Source organism: Rattus norvegicus, chromosome 8 (genome assembly GCF_036323735.1).
Source record: "Rattus norvegicus strain BN/NHsdMcwi chromosome 8, GRCr8, whole genome shotgun sequence".
Lineage (NCBI taxonomy): Eukaryota > Metazoa > Chordata > Mammalia > Rodentia > Muridae > Rattus > Rattus norvegicus.
Window position 1 is genome coordinate 61,438,972 of NC_086026.1, and position 16,345 is coordinate 61,455,316.

Sequence of the window (16,345 nt, forward strand, 5' to 3'; positions counted from 1 at the left end):
GTAGCGCTACCTGTTATGCACAAAGTGTTCAAACACATGAGTCCGTGGGGACAGTCTAGCTTCAAACCACCCCATTGTCACAGCTGTTCCTACCTCAAGGCCTTTCCATTTGCTGCCATCTGTCTGGAATGTTCTTTCCTGTTCCTTCACCTCCTATAAGACTTGGGTACTAAACAACTTTTTCTGTGATTTACACCTTGACAGTGGTGCTTAAAATCACACCTTCATCCACACTTCCTGCCTGATTTCTTTGTTTTTATCCTTTCCCACCCATCTCTGCCAAGATGTATCACCTTCTAATACTTGTGACTTACTTATTTCCAGTTTTCCTCCATGAGAATGCTAACCTCATTCAAGTTGACCTCCCAGTCAAGAGCTTGATCATGTAACAGTCTTCTGGAGAATACCTGCCATTTGGACGAATGAACGAAAATACAGAGAGCTCGTTAGCTTGCCCATTGCTCTAGCTCCAAGGCCAAGGATGCTGTCTGGCTTGTAGTAAAATTTCAATAATTATTTTAGTGAATAAACAAACCAAGTTAGAAACCAAAAATCGTACAATGCATTGAAGCAGCCATCGACTCCCAAACACATCTGAAATAGCTAGCCAAGCTATTTGACCTTTGCTTCCATTTGACTCTGGGTTAATCCTAGATAAATCTTGGGTCTTCAATATCAACTATGACCTCAAATGTCTTTAAAGGATGCAGTGGGCCTATGAAAAGAGGGAACTGCAAGCTGGATAGGGAATTGGGAAGGCTTAGGAATATAACTACAAGGGCAATACTTCTTCCCAGAATCCTACTGTGTGACCAGTTTATTTATTCATTCATTCAAGCAATATTCTTAAACATTCATCTATTCTCCATCATTCATCAAAATGGATGATATAAGAATTAGGTCTTGAATTCACCAAGCAGACCTTTCTAATTCCTTTGTTGCTAAATATCCCATCTAAAAACCCAAGGATGTCTGTTTCGTTCCATCAACCCCATCATTGCCATCAATTTTTAACTCTGTTCGCTGGAAACCTACATAAAACCAAAACACCGGGCTTTGTTTTGTTTTTGAAATCAGTCACACAGCCTGATACGGGTGCGGCTTCTTTTCACTGGGGCAAGTGGGGAAGAGTTGCTGAGACAGGTCCATCTTAAAAACCACAGTGTGAGGTCAAGTAGGTGATAAAGAACTACAAGGGGGCTTTGGGAAGAGGATACATCTAAGTTTACCACATGTAGGGGCTGAGAAGAGTCAGCTGAGAGGGGGGATATTTGGAATAATTACAAGATAAAAGGAATGATTGCGGAATGATTAAAGAAATAAACGTGTTGAGGGAAAGCAGGCTGATGCAGGGAGAGTGGAAAAGGGCTTGAAGAGATGGAGGAAAGCTTAGACTTTCCCTTAAAGCCATCCTAGTAACTGACAGAGGCACAGACAGGCCGATGACTGAGACTATAACATGCTCAGTTTCACAGAGCAACAATAATCCTTTACAACTGCAGGGATTACTCATGCTTCTTGAGAAGGCTAGCTTCAGTTAGAGGTACCCAGGGACGGTTCAGGGATTACCCATGCTTCTTGAGAAGGCTAGCTTCAATTAGAGGCACCCAGGGACGGTTCAGAGAACTGATACATAGCTATTGGAGAAAGGATCTTATTAAAAAATAATTTGACAGGGGCAGAGCACTTGCTCAGCGTGATCCTTCCAAGGAAAATGGCCCCCACAGACTCAGAGGGACTGGCACTATTAGGAGCAGGTGTGGCATCGTTGGACGACATGAGTCACCAGGGTGGGCTTTGAGGATTCAAATGTTCAAACCAGGCCCAGTGTCACTCTCTTTCTGATGGCTGCCTGCAGATCAGGATGTAGGACTCTCAGCACCATCTCCAGCACCATATCTACCTGTGTGTTACACACTCTCCACCATGATGACGATGGACTACGCCTCTGAACTATAAGCCAGTCCCAGTTAAATGCTTTCCTTTGTAAGAATTGCCGTGGTCATGGTGTCTCGTCACAACAGTAGAAATACTAAGACACCCAGCATGCACAAAGCCTTTGGTTTAGTTCCCCAAAAGAGGAAATAACAAAATGAATGGTGCTGGGAGGCTGAGAAGTTGCAAAAACGATGTAACATTCCTGTTTTCCTTTTCTCCACAGTTATTGTGGTTGTTGATGTCACCATGTTTGCTTTATATACAGTTTTCTCCTTCTAAATGTATGCATATAACCTTCTTCTGAGGTGGTTGAGAGTAAGTCACAGTATAATGATAAATTTTACACTCAATGCTTCAATGTATACTTCATAACAAACAAGAGCACTCAGTACAAATATTAAAATCAGGAAAGTAAAGTCAACTGAAGGAGACTAGCCAACTTACAGACGTTGTCCAGCTTTGCTTAGTGATTAAAAAGTGAAATGTTGTCTTATACCCTGGAATGAAAATTTAAAACCTCTCACTAAGATTATATATTCTTAGTAAATCAATGCAAAGATGATTTGAAAGCCCAACTTTAAAAAAACTAAATGAAACTTTTAACAGCTGTATATTCAATTATGGGGGAAAAAAGGTAGATTGATTTCAAACAGTTTGGAATGCTTACAGGAAAAAGGCTCTCTCTATTGAAATAAAACTGCTAATGGAGTTTTCAGTAATGGAAAAAAAAAGACACCTGGGTCATTATTTTTTACGGTAATGTGTGCCAGAAATCAGGATTATAGAAAATTACTAATGGGGACACAGAACTGTAGCATTACATTTCTCGGAGCTTCTTGAAAACTGGGGAAATTTTATTTCTGGTGGGCAAAAATGTCACGATGTATTCAAAGAGAAGCCCAGAGTTCCAAGGCCCCTGGCACATTCCATAGCCTGTCCATGGAGTCCAGGAGGGGGCAGAGGTTGTGTTTCTCTAACACTGAGACATTGTAACTCTTACGGATAAAGACAAAGAGGAGAGCCTAAGGGATGCACAGCAATGACAGTGGGACTTGACTAAATGTTGCCCTCACTTGTGCATCACGACATAAACCCTTCAAGTCCTACCTGACGCTGCTCATCTGACTTTGTCTGAAGACTGCACACATTCTCTCTGTGTGTTCTCTTTCCTCTGTTCATTTGTTTAAATGATGACAGCAGTACACAAAAGCTTACCCTCATTGAAATGAATCTTAGGAATCTGCCATACTTGTGGCTCAGAACCCTTCCATATGTAGCCGGGCCATGTAATCTGGTTCAATGAGAAAGGTACATCCAAGGGGAGATTCCAAGGATAGGAAGCACTTTTAGAAAAATGTTAATTTTATATCCAGTTACATTCCTTTCTAGTCCTGTAAGTAACTACTGTCAAATTTTTAAGTGTATCCCAGGCTTTTCCTAAATGTTCATGTAGTGGCATCTAACTATATAAAACACACATATATACTTGTATATATATATATATATATATATATATATATATATATTTGTATGTACAGGTAGGGCCGTTCTGTGTGCATTCTTTTATAACTTTTGTGTGTAAGTAAGAAACTGTGTGTATCTCATGACGTCTGGTCTAACTCCTGGCCACAGTTATGTAGCTCCATATAATTGCTTCATGGCTTATGAAACTATTTATTTATAATTCCCTTAAGAAGGTATGTCTTTAAGTGCTTTAGCCCAAATTGATAAGAACCTGAGACAGATATTTGTGCATATAGACAAACTATAAAAATTTCTCAGAAATTAAATAGCTGGGCCACAGCCATATACAGCTAAAATATTGTTAAATATTGCAAACTTCCTCCCCCAAGATTTTCCAACTGATTATCTCTCAGTGTCCATTTTTATGTATTTTTGCTGCTATTATATATTGTAAATGTGCTATGCTCTTAGTGACTTATGGGAAATTATGGTAATAATTTTCCCTTGATTGCCAGCAAGGTTATACTGCCTTAAACAGCTCCTAGGGATCATTTCCATTGCTTCTGTAAGTAGCTCTTTCATAATTGTTGGTTTTTTTTCTATGAAGAAGTATAATATTAATGCCTTTTAAAGTTTAGAAACTTTTAATTTCGACAAAATCCAATTTGTCAGTATTGTATTAATGCTTCCATATTCTAAAAAACACTGGCATGTGCCCAACTCACAAACATATTTTCCCATGTTTTCATCCAGAAAATTTATAGTTCTGGCTTTTATGGTTGGGATCATGGTCTACCTTAAAGTAATTGAATATAGAGTAGATAGGATAATATTTCTTTCCCCCTGAGTATATCCTAGTGTTGCAGAAACATTCGTTTGAAAGTCTTTGGTGACCCACTGAACGGACTCAGGGCCTTGGTAGAAATTGACCTGAGTGCATCTGTAAGGATAATCCCCGACCTGTTTGCTCTCCTCCACTGACTCATTTGTCCTTATGCCTGCATCAGGCTGTCTCAGTTGATGCCACTTTACAATAAACCTTCAAAGCATGGAGTATAGTTTCAGTGTTGTTTCTGTTCTCTTGCATTCTAGAATCACCGATCAGTTTCTACCAAAATGTGACTAATGACTAATTTCAATATATATTGTTTTGAGTCCACAAACTATTCTGAAATAATGGATATCTTAATACTATCTTCAAACACTTCTCCATAACTTTTGCTGGGCTTCCCACTAATTTGTTTTAATGCTTTATGGCTTTTGGTTTAGTTGGGAATCTTGTGTGTTTTTATTAAGCATAACTCTAGCAATCTGATTTTTCTATGCTTTTTAAACACCTGTAATTTCTAACCATTTGCTGGGGGGGGGGGAGATAGGAAAATGAGACTTTTCCTGTGTTCTTGTTAACTGATTAATAATACTGTCTTTTGTTTTCTTTTTAGTAGATTCATTAGAGGCTCTTGAGTTCTTAATAATGCCTTGTATACATAAATTTCATTTTTCTTCACATTTTTCTTCTTGTTTAATTTTTCCTCATCTCGCACAGCAGCTAAGCCTTTCCCTTATTATATTCTTAGTACTTGGTTTTGTACATTTCAGTGTATAGCATAAATATGTCCATTGAAACCATTTTTATGAATCTTCTATATCACCTGCCATCCAAAATTTTCATCTCTACCCTAACATCGAACACTCAAACACTCTGCTCTCCTCACTCTGCTCCCACCCAGCCCAAGGAGCTACCATGCCACTTGGTGTCTCTGCGAGTTGACTACTCTATGTTGCTTAGGTAAGAGAAACCATACATTCGTTTTTCTGTGACTAAGCTATCTTTTTGTTAATTTAAATAATTAATTATTTTTTCCTTATTCTCTTCCTATCTCACACACTGCCCCACTCTTGGTCACCCCTCCCACAGTTCATGCCTACTTCCCCCTCTCCTTATCCTCTGGGTGGGGTAGGTGGGGACCCCTCTAGGTAGCCCCTCTTCCAACCCTGGCACTTCAAGTCTCTGTGAGGCTAGGCATTTCCTCTCCCACTGAGGCCAGACAAGGCAGCACGGCTAGTAGGACACATCCCACAGACAGGTAACAGCTTCTGGGATAGCCCCCTGTTCCAGTTGTTCAGGACCCACATAAAAGTCAGGCTGCATTTCTGCTACATATGAGCTGGTAGGCCTAGGTCCAGCCCATGTATGCTCTTTGGTTGGTGGCTCAGACTCTGAGAGCCCCCAGAATCCAGGTGAGTTAACTCTGTTGGTCTCCTGTGGAGCTCCTATCTCTTCCCTAAGAATCCCTGAGCTCCATCCACTGTTTGGCTGTGGGTGCCTGTATCTGTCTGAGTCAGCTGAGGCAGATGGAGGGAGGGAGTTAAGAGGGATGGGGAGAGAATGGGGTTTCAGGATCAGGTTCTGGGAAGGACAGGAGATATGGCTAGATGTCCGTGAAAATGGATGGAAGTCTGCAACTGATAGGGGTGAGGAAGTAGGAGGGGTATCTCCAGTATGAGACATGGCCTGGGACAAGGGAGGCACCTAGGAATCAATGGGGATGACCTTAGCTGTTACTCAGTATACTGGGGATATAGAACCTGAAGAGGCAAACTTCTGTATCCAGAAAGGAACCCTAGTGGAGTGATAGAGACACTAACCCACCCTCAAAACTTTCAACCCCAAATTTATCCTGTCTACAAGTAATGCAGGCACAGGGGAGGGAGCAGAGACTGAGGGACTGGCCAACCAATGACCAGCCCAACTTGAGACCCATCCCACGGGCAAGCACCAATCCCTAACACTAATAACGATACTCTGTTAGACTTGCAGACAGGAGCATGTTGTCCTCTGAGAGGCTCTACCCAGCAGGTGACTTACTTAAGCATGAGGGTCTCAAGCTTCTGCTTGCTTTCTACTTGATGTTCCACCAAATGCACATACTGTGCTTAATTATGCTCCTTCAGTTACTGATGGACACTTGAGTGGCTTCCACGTTTAATGATTATGAATAAGGCTGCTATAGCAACCGCTGTGCACATATCCAATTCTTGCTTTCAATTATTTTTCGCATTATGTGTGGGTGGAATTAGTAATCATATTAATTTCTTGAGGGATCACGGTACAGTTTTTAACAGTAGGTGGATCGTCTTACACTTCCTCCGGCAATGCCACAGATCTAGTTTTTCCATGCTTCCTGGTGTGGTTTGCTTGGTTTTGTTTTTAGTTTCAATCATAGTGTGCATGGAGTTGCATCACATTGTGGTTTGATCTGCACGTCCCCAGTGACTGACCAGAGATGTCATGCACCTTTTCATGAGCTTAATGACTATTTGTTCATCTTTCAAAAGATGTTTCTTCAGAGGAACACTCCTCCATTGTTGGTGGGATTGCAGACTGGTAAAACCATTCTGGAAATCAGTCTGGAGGTTCCTCAGAAAATTGGACATTGAACTGCCTGAGGATCCAGCCATACCTCTCTTGGGCATATACCCAAAAGATGCCTCAACATATAAAAGAGACACGTGCTCCACTATGTTCATCGCAGCCTTATTTATAATAGCCAGAAACTGGAAAGAACCCAGATGCCCTTCAACAGAGGAATGGATACAGAAAATGTGGTACATCTACACAATGGAATATTACTCAGCTATCAAAAACAACGAGTTTATGAAATTCGTAGGCAAATGGTTGGAACTGGAAAATATCATCCTGAGTGAGCTAACCCACTCACAGAAAGACATACATGGTATGCACTCATTGATAAGTGGCTATTAGCCCAAATGCTTGAATTACCCTAGATCCCTAGAACAAACGAAACTCAAGACGGATGATCAAAATGTGAATGCTTCACTCCTTCTTTAAATGAGGAAAAAGAATACCCTTGGCAGGGAAGGGAGAGGCAAAGATTAAAACAGAGACTGAAGGAACACCCATTCAGAGCCTGCCCCACAGGTGGCCCATACATATACAGCCACCCAATTAGACAAGATGGATGAAGCAAAGAAGTGCAGACCGACAGGAGCCGGATGTAGATCGCTCCTGAGAGACACAGCCAGAATACAGCAAATACAGAGGCGAATGCCAGCAGCAAACCACTGAACTGAGAATAGGTCCCCCGTTGAAGGAATCAGAGAAAGAACTGGAAGAGCTTGAAGGTGCTCGAGACCCCAAAAGTACAACAATGTCAAGCAACCAGAGCTTCCAGGGACTAAGCCACTACCTAAAGACTATACATGGACTGACCCTGGACTCTGTCCCCATAGGTAGCAATGAATATCCTAGTGAGAGCACCAGTGGAAGGGGAAGCCCTGGGTCCTGCTAAGACTGAACCCCCAGTGAACTAGACTATGCGGGGAGGGTGGCAATGGGGGGAGGTTTGGGAGGGGAACACCCACAAGGAAGGGGAGGGGGGAGGGTGATGTCTGTCCGGAAACCGGGAAAGGGAATAACACTTGAAATGTATATAAGAAATACTCAAGATAATAAAAAAATAAAAATAAATAAAAATAAATAAAAAAATAAAAAAAAATAAAAAAGAAGAAGAAAAAATTGCTGTTTGGTTTGTTGACTTGAGTTTGAAAAAATTTAAGAGAACTTTGGCTTGGGGTTTAGACAAAATTTCCAACAATGTCTGAAATGGTCTTGAGCATGCTTCTTCAAAATTGTAATATGTATTTATGCAAAGCAGTATTCTTGGCATTGTTGGTTATAAAATCAAAATATAAATCAACTCTAAAAGAAAAAAAAAGATGTTTCTTCGAGCTTTTGGCTTATTTTTAATCAGGTTCAGTATTTTTGTGACATTGTAGACATTTTACATATTCCACATGTCAATCACTAGTCACATACATTTCTCTTCCATTAGGTGGGCTGTGTATCCTTTAATGCACACACACACACACAAATTCAGTGTTGATGAAGTCCAGTTTATGCATTCCACTTTTATTGCCTGTATTTTTGGCATCTGATCCAAGGAATCACTGCCAGCTCGGGTTTCATGAAGCTTTTCCCTGTGTTTGGCTCTAAGACTTTTACAGCTTAGACTAACTATCCTCTTAATAGGTTTGAGGCTTTTATTCTGATGAGCAATTTTGCCCCAGTTCAGCTTCATTTGCTTTCTCACCAGTATAGAAAAGTAGAACGGATAAAGTATAATCCAAAAATCATGGCTGCTAGAAGGAACAAATGACAGGCAGACAGTAGACACCCTTTACCTGAATTGAAGGCCCCAAGAACAGGCTGAGGCCAGGTTGAAGCCAGGAGGAATTAATTATCAATATTTCTTTGACACCACACCACTCTCTACTACCTAGTCTCTAACAAATGGCTTAAGACATTTTTTTGTTTGTTTGTTTAGTATTGATTTGTTTTTTTTGTGTGTGTTTTTTTGTTTTTTGTTTTTTGTTTTGTCTTTTTTATTTTCCCAAAAGGGAGGAAAAGGAACATAGTAAGGCAATACTGGACCAAAGCAAGACCAGAAACCAACTAGTCAAACTTCAAACTCTGTGCCCCCATGTCCGATGTCAAAGAACTCTTTAGATCTCCAACTTTTTTCAGCTTTGTTGACTGCAGAGCACTTCTTTCTCTCCGGCTTGTTGGCATTCTGTCTAAGCTCCACCCCCACAGTTACCTGGCAACAGCCAAATATGCCTGACGAACTATAAAAAGGGGCTGCTTGGCTCCTCTCTTACTCTCTTCTCTTGCTCTTCCCCACTTCCCCTTCGTTCCTTCTCTTCCCATTCCCCTCCTCTCTTCACTCCACATGCTCATGGCCGGCCTTCACTCTTCTTCTACTCTTCTCTCATTAAACCTTTCCCCGTGGAACCATGTTGGTTTGGTATGGTTTGTCCGGATGCGAGCTGAGATTTCCACCCCAACAGGGCTGGTTCCACTCTCCGTTAGCAGCTTTCCTTAGCAGGGTTCCCACAGCTCTGGCATCTCCAGCATTTTGGGGTCTCCAAGGCAATGCAGGCTTCACTTTTACACCTTCCCACAAATGGCTTCTCCAGGCCTTCATGTAGGCACAGCGATGACAGTCGCCTGGCCACAGCTGCTTTCTTTAGCCAAGGAGGGAGATTCCACAACCCTTTCTTGTATCCTTGACTCTGAAACCAGAACCACTGTGGCTGAAGCTGCCATGTTCCGCTTCTTGCTGAAGTTAAATCATGCCCTCTCCCCGCTCCTGGTTTAATTATGTCTTCGATAGCTTTCTGTTTTAGATGGCTTCCTTCACTGCCTAAGCCTTGGCTGTCCTGAAACTCCATCTGTAAACCAGGCTGGCCTCAAACTCAGAGATCTGCTTGCCTCTGTCTCCCGAGTGCTGGGATTAAGCGTGTGTGTGTGCCAGCACTCTAGACTCGACACTTTTCTTTAATTCCTTTTTACAAGTAGGAAGCTTAACTGGGTGGGACCTTGCCCTTTATTCCATTTAACGCCAGACTTTTCTTTAATCTGTTTATATCCTTGGACACTGGACACAGCTCCTTTTCTCCTCAATCTGCACACACTGACATTTTCTTTGCTTAGCTTGTTTCTTCTCATCATAAATCTGCACAAGACTGAACACTAATAACCGAGCGACACAGTCCACACTAGGCTGCTTTGAAATCTCCTCTGTAAATACAATTAATCCAAAACTCTCCCATTTAACCTCAGGTAGGGTTTTTTGGTTTGTTTGTTTTTTGTTTTTGTTTTTGTTTTGACAAGGAAAGAAAGCAGTCACATTCTTCACCAAAATGTCTTAAGAACACACACACTAACATTCTTCTGCTCTGAAACCTCTTGAGCCAGGCCTCTACAGTTCAAAGCACCACTGTTTTCCACATCCCTACTATGAGGGCCCATGAAGCCCACTCAAACAGTCAACGGCCTCTACAATCCAAAGTCCCAAAGTCCACATTCCTCCAAACAAACGTGTGGTCAGGCCTCTCAGCAACACCCCAGCTCCTGCACTTAGGGTCTTATTCTGTGAAGAGACACTGTGATGGTGGCCACTCGAATAAAGGAAACAATTCCATGCACCTGGCTTACAGTTCAGAGGCTTAGTCCATTACTCTCATGTGGAGAAGCACATGGCATGCAAGGCAGACAAGGTGCTAGAGAGGTAGCTGAGAGTTCTACATCTGGATCCTCAGGCAAGAGATGGTGGGCTTCTGAGACCTCAAAGCCCATCCCTAGTGACACACTTCCTCCAACAATGCCACACCTACCCCAAATAAGGCTATATAGTCTAATAGTGTCACTCCTTAAGGGGCCATTTTCTTTCAAAGCACCACAGACTTCCTAGAGAGTTCTGCCATAGACCAAACTATTTTTGGAGCCAAGACTTTGCTGACTTGGACTACAGCATTATTGCATACAGTTCTTCAGTATCTTGAGTTTAACTCCCAAATTCTTTGACATGCAGTGCTAGGGCAGCTCTACACCATGAAACAATAACAGAATAATGATGGCATTGTGGTAAGGATGGGGTGACAAAGCAGAACAGGGTTAAGAATTGATAAGATCTTAAAAATCCTGGCGGGCTGGAGGGATGGCTCAGCGGTTAAGAGCACTGACTGCTCTTCCAGAGGTCCTGAGTTCAATTCCCAGCAACCACATGGTGTCTCAAAACCATCTGTAATGAGATCTGATGCCCTCTTCTGGTGTGTCTGCAGTGACAGTGTACTCATATGCATAAAATAAATAAATAAACCTTTAAAAAAATCCTGGCAAAACAGAGGAGAAGGGAAGAGGGAAGGGAGAGGATTGTGGCAGGGGGTATCCCGGAGGGGGCAGTGAGCAGAATGTAAATGGATGAGTAAAAAACAAACAAACAAAAAATACTGATAATGCGGGGCTGGGGATTTAGCTCAGTGGTAGAGCGCTTACCTAGGAAGCGCAAGGCCCTGGGTTCGGTCCCCAGCTCCGAAAAAAAAAGAACCAAAAAAAAAATACTGATAAAAGTATCCTCTTACATAGGAAATTAGTTAGCCTTGGGGGGCACTTCCAAAGCTAGAACTTAGTAATCTTTGTGAGGTTTTGGAGTGCTCTACTAACCACAAGTTACTAAACACGTTAATGCCTTTAAAATTCTCTTAATACCAACCATGCACATATGTCGTCTTCGGAAATGTTGACTGTCTACTGCCCTCTACTATGCTCACCAGTGATTATTCTGTGAAAATACACAGCATGATTTCTCTTTTTTCTTCTTCTCTATTTCTGACTTCAGAGTCCTGCTGAGATTGATACCTGTGTCACAGATCTGGCAGGGATCATAACCCATGACTTAGAGGGAGAGTCCAAGGCAGAACTGAAATGGTAAAATCAAAGGCTACTTGGAAATGCTGGTTATTATTTAATCAATAAATGATACTTTGAAAAAAATAGAGCTCCCGGAAGGGGCGGCACAGGTCTTCCTGGTTGCTGCCGCTGCAGAGAGCCCCTGGACAGCACCCCACGAGCAAACCTGAGCCTCGGGACCACAGGTAAGACCAAATTTTCTGCTGCAAGAAAGCTGCCTGGTGAGCTTGGGACACACAGAAGCAGAATTTCTCTAGAACCGGGCACGTTCTGTGTTTACCGGAAGTCCCACACCCGCGGATCCCGGCCCGCAGCAGCTCTCTGCTCCCAGACCCGGTGAGAGAGAGACCCAACCGCCTGGTCAGGTGGGCACTCCTGAGGCTGCAGAGCGGAAGAGACCACCAACACTGCTCACCCCTGCCCACATCCCTGGCCCAAGAGGAAACTGTATAAGGCCTCTGGGCTCCCGTGGGGGAGGGCCCAGGAGCGGCAGGACCCCTGCCAGAGACACCGCCGGACCCTGAAGGAAACAGACCGGATAAACAGGTCTCTGCACCCAAATCCCGTGGGAGGGAGAGCTAAACCTTCAGAGAGGCAGACAGGCCTGGGAAACCGGAAGAGACTGCTCCCTGCACACACATCTCGGACGCCAGAGGAAAAAGCCAAAGACCATCTGGAACCCTGGTGCACTGAAGCTCCCGGAAGGGGCGGCACAGGTCTTCCTGGTTGCTGCCGCTGCAGAGAGCCCCTGGACAGCACCCCACGAGCAAACCTGAGCCTCGGGACCACAGGTAAGACCAAATTTTCTGCTGCAAGAAAGCTGCCTGGTGAACTCAAGACACAGGCCCACAGGAACAGCTGAAGACCTGTAGAGAGGAAAAACTACACGCCCGAAAGCAGAACACTCTGTCCCCATAACTGACTGAAAGAGAGGAAAACAGGTCTACAGCACTCCTGACACACAGGCTTATAGGACAGTCTAGCCACTGTCAGAAATAGCAGAACAAAGTAACACTAGAGATAATCTGATGGCGAGAGGCAAGCGCAGGAACCCAAGCAACAGAAACCAAGACTACATGCCATCATCGGAGCCCAATTCTCCCACCAAAACAAACATGGAATATCCAAACACACCAGAAAAGCAAGATCTAGTTTCAAAATCATATTTGATCATGATGCTGGAGGACTTCAAGAAAGACATGAACACACTTAGGGAAGCACAGGAAAACATTAATAAACAAGTAAAAGCCTACAGAGAGGAATCGCAAAAATCCCTGAAAGAATTCCAGGAAAACACAATCAAACAGTTGAAGGAATTAAAAATGGAAATAGAAGCAATCAAGAAAGAACACATGGAAACAACCCTGGATATAGAAAACCAAAAGAAGAGACAAGGAGCTGTAGATACAAGCTTCACCAACAGAATACAAGAGATGGAAGAGAGAATCTCAGGAGCAGAAGATTCCATAGAAATCATTGACTCAACTGTCAAAGATAATGTAAAGCGGAAAAAGCTACTGGTCCAAAACATACAGGAAATCCAGGACTCAATGAGAAGATCAAACCTAAGGATAATAGGTATAGAAGAGAGTGAAGACTCCCAGCTCAAAGGACCAGTAAATATCTTCAACAAAATCATAGAAGAAAACTTCCCTAACCTAAAAAAAGAGATACCCATAGACATACAAGAAGCCTACAGAACTCCAAATAGATTGGACCAGAAAAGAAACACCTCCCGTCACATAATTGTCAAAACACCAAACGCACAAAATAAAGAAAGAATATTAAAAGCAGTAAGGGAAAAAGGTCAAGTAACATATAAAGGGAGACCTATCAGAATCACACCAGACTTCTTGCCAGAAACTATGAAGGCCAGAAGATCCTGGACTGATGTTATACAGACCCTAAGAGAACACAAATGCCAGCCCAGATTACTGTATCCAGCAAAACTCTCAATTAACATTGATGGAGAAACCAAGATATTCCATGACAAAACCAAATTTACACAATATCTTTCTACAAATCCAGCACTACAAAGGATAATAAATGGTAAAGCCCAACATAAGGAGGCAAGCTATACCCTAGAAGAAGCAAGAAACTAATCGTCTTGGCAACAAAACAAAGAGAATGAAAGCACACAAACATAACCTCACATCCAAATATGAATATAACGGGAAGCAATAATCACTATTCCTTAATATCTCTCAATATCAATGGCCTCAACTCCCCAATAAAAAGACATAGATTAACAAACTGGATACGCAACGAGGACCCTGCATTCTGCTGCCTACAGGAAACACACCTCAGAGACAAAGACAGACACTACCTCAGAGTGAAAGGCTGGAAAACAACTTTCCAAGCAAATGGTCAGAAGAAGCAAGCTGGAGTAGCCATTCTAATATCAAATAAAATCAATTTCCAACTAAAAGTCATCAAAAAAGATAAGGAAGGACACTTCATATTCATCAAAGGAAAAATCAACCAAGATGAACTCTCAATCCTAAATATCTATGCCCCAAATACAAGGGCACCTACATACGTAAAAGAAACCTTACTAAAGCTCAAAACACACATTGCACCTCAGACAATAATAGTGGGAGATTTCAACACCCCACTCTCATCAATGGACAGATCATGGAAACAGAAATTAAACAGTGATGTAGACAGACTAAGAGAAGTCATGAGCCAAATGGACTTAACGGATATTTATAGAACATTCTATCCTAAAGCAAAAGGATATACCTTCTTCTCAGCTCCTCATGGTACTTTCTCCAAAATTGACCATATAATTGGTCAAAAAACGGGCCTCAACAGGTACAGAAAGATAGAAATAATCCCATGCGTGCTATCGGACCACCACGGCCTAAAACTGGTCTTCAATAACAATAAGGGAAGAATGCCCACATATACGTGGAAATTGAACAATGCTCTACTCAATGATAACCTGGTCAAGGAAGAAATAAAGAAAGAAATTAAAAACTGTTTAGAATTTAATGAAAATGAAGATACAACATACTCAAACTTATGGGACACAATGAAAGCTGAGCTAAGAGGAAAACTCATAGCGCTAAGTGCCTGCAGAAAGAAACAGGAAAGAGCATATGTCAGCAGCTTGACAGCACACCTAAAAGCTCTAGAACAAAAAGAAGCAAATACACCCAGGAGGAGTAGAAGGCAGGAAATAATCAAACTCAGAGCTGAAATCAACCAAGTAGAAACAAAAAGGACCATAGAAAGAATCAACAGAACCAAAAGTTGGTTCTTTGAGAAAATCAACAAGATAGATAAACCCTTAGCCAGACTAACGAGAGGACACAGAGAGTGTGTCCAAATTAACAAAATCAGAAATGAAAAGGGAGACATAACTACAGATTCGGAGGAAATTCAAAAAATCATCAGATCTTACTATAAAAACCTATATTCAACAAAATTTGAAAATCTTCAGGAAATGGACAATTTCCTAGACAGATACCAGGTATCGAAGTTAAATCAGGAACAGATAAACCAGTTAAACAACCCCATAACTCCTAAGGAAATAGAAGCAGTCATTAAAGGTCTCCCAACCAAAAAGAGCCCAGGTCCAGACGGGTTTAGTGCAGAATTCTATCAAACCTTCATAGAAGACCTCATACCAATATTATCCAAACTATTCCACAAAATTGAAACAGATGGAGCCCTACCGAATTCCTTCTACGAAGCCACAATTACTCTTATACCTAAACCACACAAAGACACAACAAAGAAAGAGAACTTCAGACCAATTTCCCTTATGAATATCGACGCAAAAATACTCAATAAAATTCTGGCAAACCGAATTCAAGAGCACATCAAAACAATCATCCACCATGATCAAGTAGGCTTCATCCCAGGCATGCAGGGATGGTTTAATATACGGAAAGCCATCAACGTGATCCATTATATAAACAAACTGAAAGAACAGAACCACATGATCATTTCATTAGATGCTGAGAAAGCATTTGACAAAATTCAACACCCCTTCATGATAAAAGTCCTGGAAAGAATAGGAATTCAAGGCCCATACCTAAACATAGTAAAAGCCATATACAGCAAACCAGTTGCTAACATTAAACTAAATGGAGAGAAACTTGAAGCAATCCCACTAAAATCAGGGACTAGACAAGGCTGCCCACTCTCTCCCTACTTATTCAATATAGTTCTTGAAGTTCTAGCCAGAGCAATCAGACAACAAAAGGAGATCAAGGGGATACAGATCGGAAAAGAAGAAGTCAAAATATCACTTTTTGCAGATGACATGATAGTATATTTAAGTGATCCCAAAAGTTCCACCAGAGAACTACTAAAGCTGATAAACAACTTCAGCAAAGTGGCTGGGTATAAAATTAACTCAAATAAATCAGTTGCCTTCCTCTATACAAAAGAGAAACAAGCCGAGAAAGAAATTAGGGAAACGACACCCTTCATAATAGACCCAAATAATATAAAGTACCTCGGTGTGACTTTAACCAAGCAAGTAAAAGATCTGTACAATAAGAACTTCAAGACACTGAGGAAAGAAATTGAAGAAGACCTCAGAAGATGGAAAGATCTCCCATGCTCATGGATTGGCAGGATTAATATAGTAAAAATGGCCATTTTACCAAAAGCAATCTACAGATTCAATGCAATCCCCATCAAAATACCAATCCA

At 41.8% G+C, this 16,345-nt stretch overlaps 1 long non-coding RNA gene across 1 annotated transcript in view; it reads right to left on the reverse strand.

The window, feature by feature from the left end:
- LOC134479974 (uncharacterized) overlaps nucleotides 1-16,345 on the reverse strand; it is a 42,202-nt gene that overhangs the window by 17,588 nt on the left and 8,269 nt on the right. The window contains exon 2 of the long non-coding RNA XR_010054048.1: nucleotides 315-407. This is a non-coding gene — a long non-coding RNA (uncharacterized LOC134479974). The remainder of the gene's footprint in view (nucleotides 1-314; nucleotides 408-16,345) is intronic.